The 20,116-nt window shown below is 39.9% G+C and overlaps 1 long non-coding RNA gene across 2 annotated transcripts; it reads right to left on the bottom strand.

Annotated features, from left to right (window-relative positions):
• Positions 1-15,082: 15,082 nt before the first annotated feature.
• Positions 15,083-19,378, bottom strand: LOC119914024. Of its 2 annotated transcripts, XR_005446705.1 has the most exons (9): positions 18,919-19,378; positions 17,858-17,959; positions 17,641-17,695; positions 16,682-17,248; positions 16,313-16,417; positions 16,025-16,224; positions 15,766-15,930; positions 15,362-15,606; positions 15,083-15,252 (listed from the first exon to the last, which is right to left on the bottom strand). It is a non-coding gene; the product is annotated as an uncharacterized LOC119914024 (long non-coding RNA). The 2 variants fall into 2 exon arrangements; XR_005446704.1 differs by having other exon boundaries at positions 16,313-17,248.
• Between the last annotated feature and the right edge of the window lie 738 nt (positions 19,379-20,116).

Genomic DNA, 20,116 nt, shown 5'->3' with positions numbered 1-20,116 from the left:
TCCAGAGATCTGTTGAAGATCTGAGTGAAGATGGGGGCCAGCTGGTCTGAACAGATTTTTATGCAGGATGGAGACACACAGTCGGGGCCAGGAGCCTTCCTGATCTTCTGCCTCTGGAAGAGGTGGCTCACGTCCTCTTCACAGATCTTGAGTGCAGGTGAGAGGTCAGAGGGGGAAGGTGACTGTTTGAAGATGGTGTTGGAGTGGGGGAGGGTGTGACTCTGGGTTTTTCAAACCTATAGTAAAAGCCATTCAGCTCGTCTGCCAGTTGCTGAGTACCAGCAGAGTTGGGGGACGGTCTCCTGTAGTTAGTGTCCGCAGGCCTCTCCACGCTGACGCAGGGTCGCTGGCTGTGAAGCTGTTTCCTGGCTTTTCAGCGTAGCTCCTCTTTTCTGCTATAATCTCTTTAGTCAATCTCTTTATCTGAGTCACAACATAAAACCTCCTTTTATTCAGAGGCGTTATCTTAACTTATTTGACACTCCTCTTGCTCATTGTAGCTGAGACTCTTTCTGTTTACCTTTTGTCTTGTAACTGTTTGGAAATTTACCACATAACCAAGTTGTTTGTAGATAATTACTGAGGTGGGCCGTGTGATTAGGCTGTCTGCGGTTTTCCACAGTGTGGCACAGCCCATAGTGTTTCTACACCCGCTGACTTTGTGCCTGACAACCAGGCCCAGAATCAGCTCAGAGATCAAGGTTAGGCTCCTCCAGCGGGTGGATTGTGGTGATGAGTGATTTCTGAACACTTCACTGTTCTTACAGTGCACATTTCAGCAGCTACATCTCTTATTTCATCAACTTCTCTGCTGCAGTAATAATGAGTTAATCAGTAACAGCCAGCTGTTCCCGGGGCCTGGCTGACCCGAGACCGTGTCCGAGCTCTGCAAACTGGAGAAGATACAGACGTAGCAAAAGGTCTCCGTTTTAATTTGAGAACGCAGTAGTGTGGACGGGGCCTCAGTGTCCCCCTCTCCCTCTGGCACGACTCCAGACAAACGGGTTTCCCCGATGATAACTGAAATTCTGCTGTCAAACTGCGCAGGGTTTGGCCTTTAAACCTCCTCCGATGGGGCACAAATCCTCCACCCTGCCACGAGCAAACAAAGGCAGCAGAGCAGCAGCAGAGGAACCAATGAGCTGTGAGGAGGCTCGTTGTCCCGTCAACATGAATTTCATTGTTATTTTATCTGAGGTCACAGTGAAAGCTGTCAAAGCTGTGGTTCTTGTGTTTAATTGAATCATCCTGTTGAACGTGTTGGAGCAGAGGAGGAGTTCCAGTCTGTCACAGAGCAGGTAAGAAGCGCTGCAGTGTTTGGTTCGTTGGCCCACTGACGCTACTGTTGCTGCTCTCCAGGTCAGTGCTGTAGATTATTAGTTTGGTTTTGCTCAAAGTAAAGTTAAATCCAGTGCTTTGCTATAACCTGGCTCTCAGTCTGACTTTGAATGCATCATAGTCTTTAACTTGTAGTTTGACCTCTTGTTTCTTTTAACGTCGTCACAGACGGCTGGTTAGTTTATTGTGTTGCTTTTTATCTTTCTCGAGGATTTTCGTTTGTCGTTTGTCTGATCATGAAACTTCAGAAAGACAGCAGACTGAACGGACAGCTTGTGCAGCCAAACAGGTAACAGGGTCCAAAGCCTTGTAGGCTGCAGTCACAAGCCGGCCCTCAGCCTGTGACAAAAAGGAGGTGAGACAGAACAGGTCTGCGTGCCAATGATATGATTTATTGGAAATGTCAAATAATCACCAAACATATGCAGGATGGCAAAGTATGACTGTCAGTCAGCAGTGAATGGACGAGTGAGTGCTGTCAGGATAAACCCAGTGAGACGCCGGTCCTGACTAAATAAGGTCTGAAGGTAGAGCCGCTCAAAAACTATCCTGCAGCTGAATGACGTCACACAGCAAAGGCAGCTCACAGTGTAAAGGGTAAAGCTTCAATTAAAAGGCAGTCAAGTATGAAGAATTGGCTACATACTAGTATCAAATAGTGAAACTTGTTCTGCATGTAAATGGGTGTAGAAATGTTTTGTCAGTGTTATCAGGCAGCTGGTTACAGTAAACAGTCTCTGACAGCCTAGGAGCGACTTTGAACCTGGGGGGGCGCTGATTGCTGATTTTATTTTAAATAAAGCACTTAAATGCTAATTTCTTATGACTTCTGAAAACAGATTGTGCTTGTCAGTGTGGCTGAAAGAGGCTGTTTGTAGTGACAGAAGATGGAGACAAGCTCTGAGAGGGAGAGGGTCAGACAGAGGGACTATAATATAACTAGAACAAAACCAACTAACCATGAAAACCCTGGAACAGCTGCTAGTTAATGTAGCCACAGCTAAAATGGATTTAGTTATCCTGACGTTATATTTGATGTCGCTCTCTGTGGGAACAGTTTATGGACACGTAGCAGAGACGCATGCTCACCTCCTGCCACATGTTTTTAAGGTCAAGCATGGTCACGGACGGAGGCCACAAAGTGGCCCAGGAGTTTGTCCCTGGTCAGTCCGCTCTCCAGACAGAGCGTGTGTCGGGCCCTCTGGCTCTTTACAGACCTTTATTCCTGCATTCTTGAGTAAGTAGAGTACATAATAAATGAGCCATTAAAATACATTTTCAAAACTAGAAAGATCCCTCCAACACTCCTAAAGTAAAGTAATGACTTTATATGACTAAATAAATGAATAAATAAGTCATATCATCATCAATCTGAGCATAAACTGCTGCTTTGGACTGTGCTGGCTCTGACTCTCATCTCTGCTCTCTGTCTCATGTTCATCATGGCAGAGTTCGTACTGCTGCTGGCCAGAGGCAGGTAGAGTACTCAAAATCTTGCCTATCTCTAGGCTAAAACTAATGATTAGTTAATAGGTCGCTCACCGCTGACATATTTAGGCAGAATATGACGTGTGAGTTTCCTCACACCTGGAAACCGTTTTGGGAAACGGTCGGACTTCAGATGTTGGTTGGTTTAACGATGCATCGTACCAACATAGTTCAGTGCTGCCTTCCGTCGTTTTGTGGGAAACCAGCCCGTTCTCCTCTCAGGGCGTCCAATACCAACACTTTCAGAAAACGTGACAAAAGGTATTTGACGCTATTCCGGAAGCGTCTATATGAGGCGCTTTGGGGCGTCCCGTACAGACCAGAAGTGCTAGCTAGCTACGTTCGTGATAACGGTGTTGACAGCCTCCCAAGGCCCCTACACTTACCATAACCATCAGAAATACCTAGAAGCACCTAAACTTAAGTCTCTGACTTACCGGCTAACCCTACAGCTGCCCACATCGGCCTCCGCTGTGTTCTTGCAACGTAGCAAACGTGGGCGTTTCATACGGATGCTGAAGGCTACCTTTAGCGTAACATCCTTACGCTTTGTCACGCTGTCTGAAAGCGAAAGAGTTTTGACGCATTGAGATGAGAATGCGTTGGGGAAACGCAGCCCGGAACAGCTGAGCAGCAGCAGAGAGGAAATCCTTTAGACTGAACTTTGATTTATTATCTGCTTGTTCAACAGACTGCAGAGAAAATGGACTCAACACCAAGAAGTGGGAGCAAAGACCGGCCTCCTCAACTGTCTGAACTAATGGACAGACTTAAGAAACCTGCAGCTTCATTCATCAGAGGATTTGACAACAGTGAACACAGGATGAGACAGATTGCAGGAAGGTTTCAGAAGATTCCTGCTGAAGTAGAGCAGATGCAGGAGGAAACGGATGCAGTCAGAACAACAGCAGTTTTTACTGGAGGACTCGGACTCGGACTCGTCCTTACGGCTCCGTTCACTGGAGGGGTTAGCTTTTTAGCGGGAGCAGCAGCAGCAGCAGGAACAGCCGCTGTTGTTGGTACAAACCTACTAAAAATAATGGAAGAGAACGAAAGTGCAAAGGAAGTAGAAAAGCTGGGGAGAGAATTCCTGGAGATTGTTGAACCGCTGAAGAACGAGCTGGAAGAAATAAAGAGGACGTGTGAACGGTTGGAGGAAGAATCAGCTGCAGTTCAGGCTGAGAACACTCTGTCAGACATGGAGGAGTTTCAGAGGATCCTCAGACGAGTGAATGAACTGAATGGAGAGAGTGTGGGAGCTTTGGCTGTAGCTGGAACAGGGAGGGAACTGATCAGTGATCTGCTGGTGCTCCTTGTGAAAGGCTTTACAGTCACTGTGTTCACTGAAGAGGACAGAAAGTTAACAGCCTCCATCCTCCAGTCAGCTGATCAGTGTCAGAAAGTCTCTGATCAGTTTGATCAGATGAAGAATGAACTGTCAGCGTTTCCAGGACAGTAAAGCTGCAGCGTGAAGAAAAACATCCAGACTCATGTCCAACATCTGCAAAGCCTGATCTGTGAGCTCAGCCTCTAAATGTAAAGGCTGCTGAGCTGAACTCCCTCCTCGGTGTTTAATGTGGATCTGCTGACTTCCTGTCCTGCAGGAACACGATCAGTAGAACTCACTTTACTGAGTGGATATATCTGTTGATGTGTCTGGCAGCACTATATACTACAAGCGTCTATTTCCCAAAAACGACCTCTGGATATGACGCTGAGCACGTGCACTCAACCTCTTTGGTCGACCATGGCGAGGCCTGTTCTGAGTGGAACCTGTCCTGATGAATCATGTCCAATATAAATGATCAAAACAGCATCCAGGTGTTCTTTAGGAGGCACAATAAAATGTAAAGTCTCACAAATCACAATAAATAATCTCTATTAGTCATAGAATTTGAGTTTTATTTAGAAAAGAGAAACGTGCAGCAGTCAGTAACTTTAACACCTTCTTGTCAGTTTCTGTTTGGCCAAGTTTTCCGTTCTCTCGCTGTGAGCACGACAAAGAGGAGGGAAGACTAAATCATGTTGTGTTGCCTCAGCAGGGACGATGTTACAGGAGAAAATATGATCTGCAGGAGAAACAGATCTGAGAGCAGCACTGACTAAGATTCTGTTAGATTGATATATATTAAAATGTCACGTGCTGCCTGAATTTAGTTTCCTTTTACATAATTAAAAACACATGCAGGTGTTTAATGATCTAATTTCCCCCACTCATGTATCTCAGCATCGAGCACCAGAGAGACTTTTCACTTCTTTGTGAACATTCAGAGTTTAGCTCCAGCTGGAAACCTGATAAACTAAACATGCTCGTAGAAATTTATATTATTATTATATTATTTATATAAATTTGTATGAAAAGTTTTGCTCCTTTTTCACCCTGAAAATCTGGAAATTATATTTAAGCTTCCTTAATATATTGACTGATATATATTTATTATACATGTTTAACTTGTGGTTTTGTTCTATAATACGTGACAAGTAAACATTATAAGCTTCAGTTCTGGATAAAAGTGTCCAACACTGAGTGATGAAATCCACGAGCCACATATAAATACATTTGGAATTATAGGATGTAAATTGGATTGAACTGTCTGAGTTCTACAAAATAATAATCAGAATATGTTAGTTAGCCTAATCTTTATTTTTGTAGAGTAGTAGGTTAATTTTAGTAAGCTGGACAGCTGTAATTTTACTTAACTCGAATTTTAAATGCAGTATTTTTACATGTGATAGTGAAACTTCCAACACTTTGTTCAACGTGCTCGTAACGCCAACAATCATTGAACAATGTCGCCATCTAGTGGATGAACCCAGAAGGACCTTTTGATTTTGACAACCATGTATTTGCCAGTTTGTAAAGTACATTCTGTGTGTTTTTACATTTATTTGTACAAATGAATTTAACTTCTAAAATATAAAATATTATTTGGTGAACCTGTTTAAAATGGTGCTTTCATTCTTTCCTTTTCCAACACTCTTTGTTTGATTTCCAGAATATATCTGGGCAGTATGTTTTATTTACTTCTATCCTTTCTCCACATTTGATGCTGCTGGAAATGTTCATTTACAATCTTACGGTTTTTCTTGATTGCTTAAACACATTTGTTGAAATTCTGCCTCTTTTTCTCAAAACTCTAAACACAAATCAACAACTTCTCTCCCAGTTCCCCAAAAATGAAGCTTTCCTCTCAAACAACACACAATCCCTCAAAAACACACACACACTACAACACAGTAATGTTGTAGTGTGTTAATGTTCGCTGAAACATTGGGACCAAATGTGAATCCAAACAATGAGCATTTGCAGAGCACAGCACTCCAGAGTACCCGCTCATCTAACAGGGAACAGTGGCAACCTACTTAGTAGGCGTGTTTTAGGGTGACGTCCATGGTGACGACGTACTCATAAGGGTATATTTTTATTGGTATTCTAACACACGCTGCCGTAACATCCATGCACTGATTTAGATTTTTTAATGAACTAAACTATTAATGAATCCAAATGCTGATTGTGAAATCTGTGCAGGACACGATTATAAGATCGCTGCAGATAATGTTTACGTGCTGTCCTTGGACCAGTTCATTTAGTCCATTAAAAAGTGTGTGACATTGATCCCACAGTACACACTCTACCTGCTGTTTCTACCTCATTGTTCGCAACATGTGGTTGATTTGCAGGGGTTAATCAGGGGTGTAAACCTGTTCTGCATCGACACAGACTGTGAGACGACACCTGAACTCCAAACCCTGGATTAACCAACACATCAGACTGTGAAGACAAATTTCCCGTGAGGGAGGATAAAGACTATCTGTCTGTTCTTTACGTTCCTCTGTGCTGCTGGGTCAACGTGAATTTCCCCTACAGGGGATGTCTCATCATATCTTAGGCCACACTGAAACCTGTCAAAGCTGTGATTGTGTTTATTGAATCTTCCTGTTGAATCTGTTGAAGCAGGAACAAGAGCAGTAAAGTTCCAGTCCGAAGCAGACGACCTCTCACGGAGCAGGTGGAGCAGGTGGAGCAGGTGGAGCAGGTAAGATGCACAGCAGTGTTTGGTTCATTAAATGTGGATCCAGCTTCATCAATAATCCGACGATCAGCGTTGCTCCTCAGGTCACTGCTGTAGATTATTTGTATTAAATCCAAAGTAAAGTTAAATTCAGTGCTTTGTTTTAACCTTACACATTATTTTCTTCCAGTCAGTCTGACTTTGAGTGCATCATAGTTTTTTAACTAGTTTGACCTTTGACGTCTTGTTTCTCAGCAGTCCTCACAGTCGGCTGGCTCGTTTTTTATGTGTTGCTTTTTATCGTTCGAGGATTTTAAGTTACAGTCAGCTGTTGGTCTGATCATTATATTTCAGAAAAACAACAGACTGAAAGGACACACTGAGCATGCTCAGTGTGTCCTAACGCAGCTTCTTCATTCAAACAGGTAAGAACAACCGCATCATTTTACACACAGAAGGAAAACATCTCTTCAACCTACAGAGAAGTCCTTAAAGTGTTGACCTTAATGAACTTAAAACAGACAGAAGTTGTAAATCTAGCAGCGAACCACAGTGAGGTCTGGACACAGTGTGCAACCCTTTGGTACAGTTTCTAGGTTGAACAACATGTTTCCTCTAAACGGTGTCAAACAGGTTTTAAGGTGTGTTTTTTCTCGTTTGCAACATTTAATAGGTGGTTAATGACGTAAACTCTCATTAATCTCAGTAAATAATCTCTGTGAGTCAGATGATGAGTGAGTTTTATTAGATGTGATCAGATTGACTTTATTGATCTCTGAGGTTAAATGTAGGGACGGGGGTCCACAGAGCTTCCTGGATTTCCTGGTTTCCTTTCAGTCTGAGGTCCAGCCGGCGGTCCAGCTGAGACAGGTTCCTCTCATTTAGAAGGATTTCTACATACAGAGACAAAGAGCAGCACAGAAAGGCTCTTAGTGAGAAAAGCTTTATCTCCCCGTCACATGTGGTCTGCCTGTGGACCTGGTTCCTCCTGGAGGACGTTAGCTCTGTCCTCTGGGACCTTCTCAGACCTCTCTGGACCCGGGTCTCCTTTCCCCTGAGCCGAGGCCTGCGGGATCAGAACCGGCACGAGCTTAAAGTTTGACATTCAGAGCCTCAGTTTAATATTCAGCAGTTAATGTCGTTCCTCCAAGTGACAGCCCACTTTTCACTCTTTGCTCACTAGTTGCCAAGTGGACTAATAAAAGGAACTCTCCAGGTGGATGCATTTAAAGCCGTCTGCTCCAGATCCTGGATTCTAGAAAGGCTTTCTGTGGCGGCACGTGAAAATGTTGAGCTGTTCAGAGAGGACCGTCTGACCTGAGCAGATCTGTGGTGATGCTTCCTGTAGTGAGTCAGCCCTGCTGAGCACACTCTGCTGAACTAAAGCAGGAAACACAAACCGAGCCCTGCAGAGACCTGCAGGTCCAGCTCATGTGGACTCACCATGGCAGCATGTAGGGACGTGTTGCTGCTCTCCTTACCTGAGGGAGCAGCTGTGGCTTCAGGCTCGCAGCTTCCTTTATATTACAGTCATATATCATGGAGGGAAGAAGATGTTATTCCACTGGTTGTCATGGTTTCCATAATAATGGTAGGAAACCAACCGCTAAATTGCTGATTTCTCCAACATGTAGCCAATAATCAGCTCCAGTCTCCCTGATAGAAACCTGATCATTGATTTAAAAGGATTCAGAACTGAAGTCATCTGGTCATTTCACCCAGTCTGCCTTTGTGTGCGGCCGTTGTCACGGTAACATGCGCTCATTATTATCATTTAGGCCAAATCAGCTGGCCTGTTAGTGTAGTAGAGCGTTTTAAATCCATCCCATAGTCTTTCCGGTTGAACTTGCTCTGAGCTTCATATCTTCCAATGTGCTGCTGCTGCACTTTCAATCTACTCTTTAACCTGTTTTATTCTTTTTATCTTGTTCTCACAGAATCACCAAGCTTGTCTATTGAATTTAAACTGAGGGGTTTTCTTTCTTCATTCAAAGTAATATCTCATCTGTCCAACAGAAATTTGTCAAACACGCAGTTAGTTTTGATTGCCTTCTTGTTCTTAATGGTTTTAATTGTGGTGCTATACTGATGCAGTTCTTTGTTCCAAAGTTTGATTTGGAGTCTGTCCATTTTTTCTTGTTGATGTTAGAATTTCCCCAATATTCTTACCAACTGTACAAAAAAAAAATGTACGTCTTTTTCCTTCTCGTTTCTTTTAAAACATATAAAAATGTCTTTTTCCTGAAGTTGAAATGTTTGTCCAGTTTTCCTTTTCATATAAAGTTCAACATCCCGCCAAAACATTCTACAGTGTAGAGATTAATACAATAAATGACAAATTGTTTCTTCATGTAATTGACAGAAAGTGCAAGAATATGCAATATTCAATCTAAATCTCTTAATACGTCTTTTTAACCGTAATATCTTAAAGGAAACCTCTTTTACTTTGTTGTTAAAACAGAATTTGTCTACAATAAGTCACATTTTCTGCCAATTAATTTCTCCATAAAGTGAAGTCCAGAGGAGTTATTCCTTGTATGCAGTTCCTGATATATTTATTTCAACATTTATTTGTAGTAATGTCAATTTCTCCAAGGAATAAACTACTATTAAATGGTTGGATCCTTGAGACCTCAATAGTCGAACCTCTAAGAAGTTGCAGCACAGCATCAGAAACCACAGCAAATTCTTTTGGCGTAACCGTTAAACTGAATTCAGCGAGGAATTCCTCATAAGTTAGTAACTGTTTAACTAATACAACACCTTTGGCAGCCCATGTTTCAGAATACAGTGATTTATTTTTATAGTGAATATTCTTGTTGTTCAAAATGTAGTAATTTGTTGGAGAAGATTATGCTTGTAAATTAACTTCCAGGCCAGCAGAGCTTGTTTATGAAAATTTGATAATTTTACAGGTAATTTATCAATTTTATAGTCACATTTTAATACAAATTCAATTCCACTCATTAAGTTAAATATATTTTTAGGGAAGTCATTTTCTGTAATTAACTTAGTTAGCCATTTAATTTTGAAAGAATTGTTTAAAGTTTCAAACCTTTCTTTTTGTGTTACATAAGATATCTTTCTTTAAATAATATTTATTCCTCCATATGAAATTAAATAGGATTGCATCTAGTTTTTTGTATATTACAGCCGGCATTTCCAATGATAAGGAGACACAGACAGATCTGGATGTTCCCTCAGCTTTAGAAAGTAGAACTCTACCGTTCAATGAAAGATCAACCACATGTTGAACCTTCTCTTTATTTGTTCAATTATAGGGCTGAAGTTTTGATTTCTACAGAGTTTCTCATTCCTGTCTATAACTACACCTTGGTATGCAACGGTGTTCCTCACAGGTATCACAGGCCGTCTACTTCTGATTGGTCACATTCTTTAAATGGTAATAATACAGATTTGTTCAGGTTCATTTTTAAGCCTGAAACAAGAGAAAAATCCTCAACACAACTAATTGCTTTGATCACTTCCTCTTTATTTGACAGAAAAATAGTCAAATCATCTGCCAGTTGAGATCATTTAAATTCTCTATTTAAGGTCACTGTACCTTGAAACTGCCCTTTTTTAATGTGTACGGCCATAATTTGTGTTACCTGAAGGAACAGAAAGGGGTTGAGGGGACGACCTCGTCTTATCACCAATATCAAATCTTCGTGTTTTAACTTAACTGAGCTGTTGCACCTTCTAGAAAGTCTTTTGGCAGCATTTAGAAATTTGTTTCCAAATCCAAAGCATTCAATGACTTTAAACATAAACTGGCTTATTGTGTCAAATGCTTTATAAAAGTCAACAAATAAAATAAATTATTGTCCACTATATATTCATTATAATCAATCATATCTAGAATTAACTGCATGTTGTTGCATATATTTCTACCAGGTATGAATCCAGATTGTTCTTCATCAATAATATTATCCATTCCAGATTTTAATCCTTTTGCAAAGATCAAATTAAATATCTTGGCATCATTATTTAACAGACTAATTGGCCTCCAATTCTCAATATTCAATTATTCTTTTGTTGGTTTGGGGATCGATTTAATAAGACTCTGACGCAGAGTAAGTGGTAGCTCCTTTTTCTCTGGCTTCTTCAAATACAGACACTAAAATGGGGCTAAAATCTTAATAAAGACTTTATAAAATTCACTTATCAACTCGTCATTACCAGGAGATTTATTTTCTTTAAGAGTCAATACATTTTTGTAGCTCCGTTAAACAAATTTTCTGGTCACAGACTGATGTGACTTGTGTCATCAATACCCGTAATGCTTTTTTTTTGGGGCTTCATTTTTAAATTCCTTATTTTCTAATAGTGTTTTATTTAATTTCCAATAGTCCTTATTAAAGTTACCTCATATTTACTATAATCATAATAGCCTTATAATCTGTAAAAACAGAGGGTTCTATTCTCACTAAGTCCACCTTGTCTTCTACATCTGAGGAGATCAACCAGAAGTCTACGCGTGATTGTTGAGATCTATCCTTATTACTGCAAGTATATAATCTTTGGTTCAAGTGTCTATTTCTCCAGATATCAATAAGATCCATCCTACATCCACATATGTTTCCTAATTCACTCATTACTTTATCTTTAGGAGGCCATCTATCCATGTTTTCATCCATCACTGTATTAAAGTCTCCTCCCCATAAAACTTTGGCTGAGGGGATCTGTAATAACAGCTGATTAATTTTATTCTCTATTGCTGAAAATATAATTGTGCTGTCTTGTTTGTTATTGGAGGCATAAATATTTATAAAAATAAATTGAGATCGGTCTGTATCTACTAGGAGAATTATCCATCTACCATTAACATCTGTTAACTGGCTGATAATATGACCATTAAACTTTCCCTGTAGTGCAGCGACCCCTGCTGACCTGTTCCTACCAGAGGAAAACCACACATCTTTCCCACTGACTCCAAAACGATACATCTGTTTCTCAGCGTGAGTTTCTTGGATGAAATAAAAATCAGCACCTTTGTTTTGGCAATATAAGAACAAACATTTTCTCTCTAACTGGTTTCTAATACCCCTGGCATTTACAGATAAAATAGAAATGGACGTTGTTGAACATGAACAAAAAGGAACAATTCTTTCGTTAAACTCTTAAACCCTTTGGTTAATTAAAGCATCACTGCAGAGGTGATTATTTTGTTGCCTTGATAATTACTGCACTCCTTGAGATTAAAGACTATGACTTAAACAGCATGTTTCATCTTACCCAGTAATATATTTATCCACTTTGCTTAGTATCTTTGAGTGGTTTTCTTTCAGTCCATTTTAATTTCCTTTTATTTCTTATATAAGTCTCTTCTCCTGTCTTTCCTGCTGCCTCCACAGCTGGCCATGAAGTGGAGCCGGTTGTTCTTCAGGTACTTGTTGTTCTTAGATCCTCTCCACAACAGGAACCTGATGATTACTGCTCCTCCATCGACCTGCTACCTTCTCGGACTCGGAGACTTGTAGCTCGGCCCGACAGATGTCTTGACTCGTGATCGGATGTTTTCTTTTTCTTTCTCACTGACTTTAAGTTCCATCTCTGTGACTTTTTCCTGGAGTTGCTCACATTTGTCTCTGAGAGCCATGTTCTGGTTTTTCAAATCCACAACTTCCTTATGGCAAAAGTCCAGCGACTTTTTAAGACCGTCTATCTGAACTGTATTGTAGCGGACAGCTCTTTCATTTATCTTCCCAAAGACGGCTGTAATTATGGTGTTTTGTAGCTCGGAGAGCGTTGGTTCCTCGTTTAACGTTAACGCCTTGCAGGAGTGTCTGTTTTCTTTTTGGTTACCTTTAGTCTTTTTAGTTGGTCATTTCACTGGCGTGTTCTGAGAAGAAGTGCATTCTTCATCATTTTCGGCTTGACAAGCATAGGAGTGAATCTCTCTTATGTTACGTTTTTCATTATTAACTGCCACGTCCATAACTATGGAACATCCAAAGTGACAGAACTTAATGAAAGAATAAATAAATAAATGGGGAAATAAATGCAAGAAAGAATGAATGAATGAAAGAATAAATAAATAAATGCGGAAATATATCAAAGAAAGAATGAATGAATAAAAGAATAAATAAATAAATGCAGAAATATATCAAAGAAAGAATGAATGAATAAAAGAATAAATAAATAAATGCAGAAATATATCAAAGAAAGAATGAATGAATAAAATAATAAATAAATAAATGCAGAAATATATCAAAGGAAGAATGAATGAATAAAAGAATAAATAAATAAATGTAGAAATATATCAAAGAAAGAATGAATGAATAAAAGAATGAATACATACATTTGCTTTTGCCTTTCCCTTAGAGACCTATTGTCATTGCTTTTTCCTTCCTCTTCCTTAACTGTCAATCAACTGTTGTGGCCCGCCCACTAAGTCCAACTAATCCCTCACAAAAGTATTTCTCTCCATGATCAGAGATGTATAAAGGTCTGATCCACACTCCATACCAATTGGTGGCGGTAACGCACCAATTCGTTGTTTGCCAACTGACAATAAAAGCACAAGGAAGAAGAAAAAGAAGGAAGAAGAAGCTAATGTTAGACAGAACCAGCACATGTCAATGTGATCTAAATGTAGAAGTCCATTTACCAGAGATAACTGTAAGAGAGAGAGGGAGAGGAAGAGGGCGGAGAGGCAGAGGACCTACCTGGAGTGATGGCTCAATAGAGGACGAAGAAAGAGTGGAAGCCCTCCAAAGGAACCCGAGAGCTGTTACCAAGGTTTGTATTTATAAGGTTGTTGTAACGTTATTATATTCTGACCTGTTTGCACTTTATGAAAAACCCCAGCACACAGTGATAATGTTATTTACATAGCAGCTCTGTGCACATGTACCCCTGGTACTGTAACGTTAGATAGTAGTAACATGTCATTTACTGGGCAACAATGATTATATGAAGCCGTATTATACAAGTTGAGCAAACATTGGCCAGCCTGCAAACCCTAATATGCAGTACCATGTTGCCTTATAAAGCCTTATTTTATCAGAATCACAAATTCTTTATTGATACCCGAGGGGAAATTCTTGGTCACAATTGCTAAGCTTGCATGTCAATTAAATATAAAAATTATAAAATCTAAATCTAAATAAAGGTAATGTGGACATGTAAAGTAATTTACAGCATCAACAGAAGTGTAATGATAAATAGTAGTAGTGCATTAAATATTAATATTCATAATGAGTACCAGTATATTTCATTTGGAATGGATACAATCTTAAAAACAACATCGAGACAGAGTAACCAGAGTATTGAAGCAGAGAATATTGCATATTGAGTATTTTTCCCTGTGTCCTCTTTCTTCAGATGACCGTTGAAGAACACAGAGCTCTCCACCCTTCTGCTGGAGAGGCAGCCAGGCTGGTCTTTGATGCCTTGATGATGCATCAGCGCAGACATGGTGCCCCACCTTCTGCCAGAGTGCCAGGAGTACCTCGGTGTACTTGTGGTAACTGTAGGGAAATGCCTACGGACCAGGAGCAAGCGAACTGTGTGAGCCTGCTGCCGCACTTCTCCCAGAACTGCCTCGAAGAAGGCTTCATTACCGGGAGGACGTCACGGCGTTAGGCAACATCAGGGAGCCTGGGGATGACAACGCTATGGTGCCTATAGACACTTCATCTATTGGCAACATGGAGCTTTAGGCCAGGGAAACCTAGTTGTTGTGTTTGGAGGATTAGAGACAAGTTCCCTGATCCTCAAGAACACTACACGGGTTTTATTCCTGGACTGTGAATTTCCTTCCAGGCCCTCAGGCATGGTCATACAGTTTCACACAAATACTCACAAAGCTGCCTCAGCATCATCAAGGCATCAAACAAATGTACATAGTTAACATTTGATTTTTTATTACATTTCTATATATATTTATTCATATTTCTCCCCTCTTTATTTAACTTTGATGTATGTTGTATAGTTATATAGTGTTATAGTTGTTCAACTGCAGTTCTATGGTATCGAAAAAATAAAAAGGTAAGAAATAGAAGCACATGGTCTTTTTATTTTCATTATATACATTTGAACATGTGTTTAGAATTTCAAACTTTGCCGTAACCTTTTCAATACCAATTTTAGTTATTTATATTTACATAATAGGGGACAGCTGTAGCCTTACTTATCATTACTGTTCAAACTGTAAACTAAAAACCTACAAAAAATAATATGCGCTGGTCACAGTGGACTTAGCAGAATAAGATGAAACACATGAAATAACCACTGGAGGAGGGTAGGAACAGAATTTAATGTTAATAAATTTCTCTTTTTGAAGAGTAAAAGCTATGACTTTGTCAGTGAACTGAAGTTCTTTCCCTGCCTGACAAGTACCAGGACACATGCAAGCAGATCTCCTGTGGGGATCCTCCCACATCAGATGCTGGTTGGAATAACGGTCCTGTTGAAGACAGTGCCATCAAACAGAGTCACAGACTATATTGTAATGTAAATATCATTCAGTGACATGTAATATGGTACAACATAGGCAACAAATTTGTGTAACTTACCAAGACCTCTTCTGACTTGTCTCTGCAGCAAGTCTGATGTGGCTGGTGCAGGTACGGGGGGCACCAAACCAAGCTGTCTGGGGTCATCTGGGAGAAGGCTCCTCCTTCTAGGCATCCCCACTCCACTTATGAGTCTGTTCTTCACAATCCTTCTTTGCAACTAGGAAATGTATCCGTAGGTTTTTTCAGATTTCAAGGCATATACGCTGTATCTTCTAGCGTTCTTCTTCTACAATCTTTTGAAACTGAAATTACACAAATTACAACCATTTAATATCAGTTTGTAAGTAGAACAAGAGAAAACCTTGAGTGTAAAGACAATCAGTTGCATATAAAACATGGGCTGAATATTGTACTATGAATGGGAATATTATACGTTTTAAGTTTTAAAGTGTAAAACGTACATCTCTTTGCCGTCCAACGTTTTCATTGTTGGTCTGTTCAGGTGGAAATTGTAGTCCAAAGCAGCAAGCAGAACTCGTGCCTCATAAACTGGGGGGCTGAAAGCAAAGCGCTTGCTGGCATACATCAGGATATGATTCTGGAATGACTCTAGGTCTGCAGTCGATCTGATAGAACAAACAAATACATACTTCTGTGTACATGAGCAGTAAGCATAAATATTACAATACACATCAGTGTGAAAAAGTATAGCCACACTACCTGAATCGCAGATATTTGTGAACATCTTTCTGCCACCTCTTATTGAGAACTAGATCCACTAAAGCTTTGTGGCACTGGGAGTCTCTCTGGATCCACATCTTTCCCCGCAGTTGATCCGATTCAAGGTGCCCGTGTTTGCAACTTCCCATAGTCCAGGTGTGAATGTTGCAGACATGGTGAAGGATGCCAACCCATAATGCCTGTAAAACATAAAAATGCACTATAAATATGTCCTTAATATAGCAATTAATGAAATTACCCAAAGATATAATAAAATTGTGTGCTTACAAGAAACTGCTGACGTGTGTCGGCAGTCTTGCAACACCACCGAAAATGGTTGACTATGTCCTTCAGCCAGTTGAAGAGGATCGACTCTCCTTTTATCTTTGCTGCCTTGAAAAGAGAAAAATAAATATTACTGTAAAATACAGGCATTCAACTATAGTCTGTGTGTAGAGGTGAAAGTGTAAATGTGTGTAAAAGTGTAAATGTTCAACACACACATGTTGTGCACAGTGACCAGGAGAGTCATTTCTGCCATCCGCTGAAATTTTTTAAAATATAATTCAACAGAAAAACAGTTATTAGTTGTTTCCATACTGTCATTGCTTAGTGTATTAAATAGCTATGTTCCATAATACAGTATCAAGTACACACCTAGGACAACAACATCTTTCCCTTGAAGGCCACAAAGAACCTCTGTCCTTCTCTCTTCCCAGAAGTCCTTTATTGTATTGACGCAGTAAATGTCCTGAATGGAGAAGAAAGTCTTCCTGTTCACCATCCCCATGTTCATGAATTTGAACAAGAGGGCAACCTTTGCGTAGTTGTTGCCAGACAACAAAATGTTGGTGGACAAGAGAAAATCTCCAGCTTGCATCCCAAACTTCATGACAGGCTGGGAAATCCACCTCCACAAGCTGTGTCTATTAGGACAGATCTAAAAGTCACAGAGGAGAACCACCACCAGTCCTCAGAAGGCCAGTGCATTTATCCACAGGCAGGATCAGAAATGTAGCCAGTTGTCTTAAGCAGTTCTTGTACACTATGGAGGCTCTTACACCTATGATGTCATCTTCACAAAGGACCTTCTGTGGTTCTGGGAAAACAGGGTCATGATCTCAGGGAGAAGGCTCATCAGGAGGGTCTTAATGTGCAGGCAAGGAAGTCCATCGATAGTGTGCTTTCTTCAGTGCTCCACTCATTCTACTGAGGCACAAAAATCTGTAGTAAACAAACACCACAAAACAATTGCAAACTGAGACTGACAAATAACACACTGTATAGAAATCGGTGGAAGATCCTCTTCATCAGAGCTGAAACCATTCTGTCCATCATCTCTTTCAAGGGAGTAAGATGAAGCTTTATCTGCCAAATCAATTCTTTACATAATGACAACTTTCAGATAAAAACAAGTTCTCAAATAATATCACTGAACAGTAGTACATGTAATTAGGAAGTACTACTGTTCATTGGGTCAGTGAAAACATTTTCCTCCAAGTCCTTCTCAACAATGCTCATGTCATGTAAGCTGCAAAAAACATATTACAAATATATATTTTGAACATTTGGAGAAAAGCAATACAGGTCTAAAAGTTATGATGTGTACATGTTACCTTTGTTCAAGGTCCTGAATTTCTGTGGCTTCTGGAATGACATCAAGATGCTCATCTAAGAATAACCAGAGCAAGTTGTGTAAATTCCACATATGCGCATTCAACAGTAAATATAGACCAAAAATAAAATAACACACTATTACACACTAATCATAAAGTTCATGTTTCTAATCAAAGCTATTAGGACAAAATTTATATATTGTTATGCATGACTTACCGGTCTGTTCCACTAGAAGCACCAATGCTAGACAATGCTGGAGCTGGGACTTGCAAAGGTTTTCTCTTCAAGGGAGTCGATGTTGCAGGACCTGTCTCGTAGCTGGAGAAACAGCAGCAGCCTCAATAAATGAAGTGCTACATGACTGTAATACATTACTGTACTGTAATCCCCAATGTGTTACATCTTTGTAGGGTTTGCTCATCTTGTCTAATAAATTGAACATCCCAAAAACTAGTATGATCACCGACAGACAACATGGAAAACGTAAGACAAGAGTGTGTAAAAATGTCCCTGTTTCTGTACCACAGTCCATTATAAACCACATCATGGGTAAGTTTACAAAGCCATAGTCAGGTGAGGATCAAGGGTGCTCTACAATATAATATAACACAAATAAGTACTGAGTGCCATAATTTGAGCTTGTGGTAACCTTTGTATGCACCGTAGAAGCAATACAAACAAATACGTTGTTTCTAATGTAAATTCTGACAATAAGCATAATTAGTCACTTGATAAGCACACAGTGTTGTTATCGTAATGCTGTTAGCAGTAAAAATAAATGTTTTCCCCCAGGGCAGTAAACATTTAGCTTGCTAATCTGAGCCACCATGCTCCATGCAATATTACGGTTTTATAGCTAATTGTAATCATCAGCTGATTGTCTCACAAACACAAAAGACACATTTCTGTTCACTAAACGAAGCCGAAGCGCTGGAGAACAACCTTCGAAATAACAATCCAACTAATGTTACATATTTCAGGGTAGTAAAAGTTTAGCTGGCTAATATGAGCTGTTAACTGTAGGCTAACTTTTGCGGTCAATAATACTAATCAGCTGATTGTCTCACGAACGTAACCGGCACATTTATCCCCACATAGCAAAGCCATAACACAGCGAGGGAGAAGAACCACATGAAACTATCCAACTACATATTTTACACAACTGACAAGGGAAAAGTCACTTCTCACGGTGTCTATGGCTAGCTTCTGGCTAATGCTAGCATTATCAAACAACAGTTTTCATTTGCATTGTTAAAGTTGGAATAACGTTACCTTACCTGTCCATCAGAAAACTGGCATCTTCGGTGTCGCTTTGAAAACATTTTTCCGTCATTAGACCCTTCTTCCATCTGGGAAAAGCCACATCGATGTTTAACCGTGATTTCTGCCTGGGTTGCTCCCGCGTCTGGCTTCATCACGCTTTCACTTCTTCGAAGCAGATTCACCCTCCGTTGGCTCTTGTGCTAAATAATAGCTGTGGTCCTTCATTTGTCCAAAATTCCACTACTAATAAAGGAGAGCTTCTACTACTACATAGTAGTTAGAAACGTACAACTTCTTCTTGCTCTTGCTCCTACTTCTTCTGCTGCTGCTTCTTCTGTTGCTTCTCTTTCAAGGTAGTGATGAAAGCGCTGTTTGTTCGCTGTAGGCTAGAGTAGAAACATGATAACACAATATGTCGACCTCTACAGCAGGGGATGTCTCGTGTATGTAGATATAAATAGCTCATTCTAAGGTAATAAAAACATATGCAACACATGCACATGCAAGGTCTTTATACACCACTGAAAAACATAGTTATGGATGTTATATTGCATTTCTGTCAATAGATCCTCAGATATATTATACACTGAACCCTTAACTAGTAACTATAGGCTATTTATGTTATATTAAGTTGTTGCAGTTAAACTGCCATCCTTTTAATTAACACCTAAAACACTGCTGAGGGTGCAACTGTGTGTACACGTTGTCACAGTTAGCCATGGTTTTCGTTCACTTTCGGTGTCATGTATCACCATGCACCTGGAACGCTTTGATGTGGGAAGTCGGAAGTTTCAACTGGGAAATATCCCAGTTCCGACCGGTCTTGAATGCAGCATAACTCCTTCTAAACTTTCTACCAATCATAACACTCTTCCAGGGACAGCATATCCACACTGAAGATAGTATCAGTCATCGGCTGCTCGACCTGACTTAGTGGGCGGGCCACAAGACGTTGATTGACAGTTAAGGAAGAGGAAGGAAAAAGCAATGACAATAGGTCTCCTTGGGGAAAGGCAAAAGCAAATGTATGTATTTATTCTTTTATTCATTCATTCTTTCTTTGATATATTTCCGCATTTATTTATTTATTGTTTTATTCATTCATTCTTTCTTGCATTTATTGCCCCATTTATTTATGTATTGTTTTATTCATTCATTCTTTCTTTGATATATTTCCCCATTTATTTATTTATTCTTTTGCTCATTCATTCT

The sequence above is a fragment of the Micropterus salmoides genome, unplaced genomic scaffold (assembly GCF_014851395.1).
Source record: "Micropterus salmoides isolate LMB-PRFRI ecotype aquatic unplaced genomic scaffold, ASM1485139v1 Ms_hic_scaffold_20, whole genome shotgun sequence".
NCBI classification, from domain to species: Eukaryota; Metazoa; Chordata; class Actinopteri; order Centrarchiformes; family Centrarchidae; genus Micropterus; species Micropterus salmoides.
The sequence above is the reverse complement of the archived record's forward strand: the minus strand, read 5'-3'. Positions and strand labels throughout refer to the sequence as shown.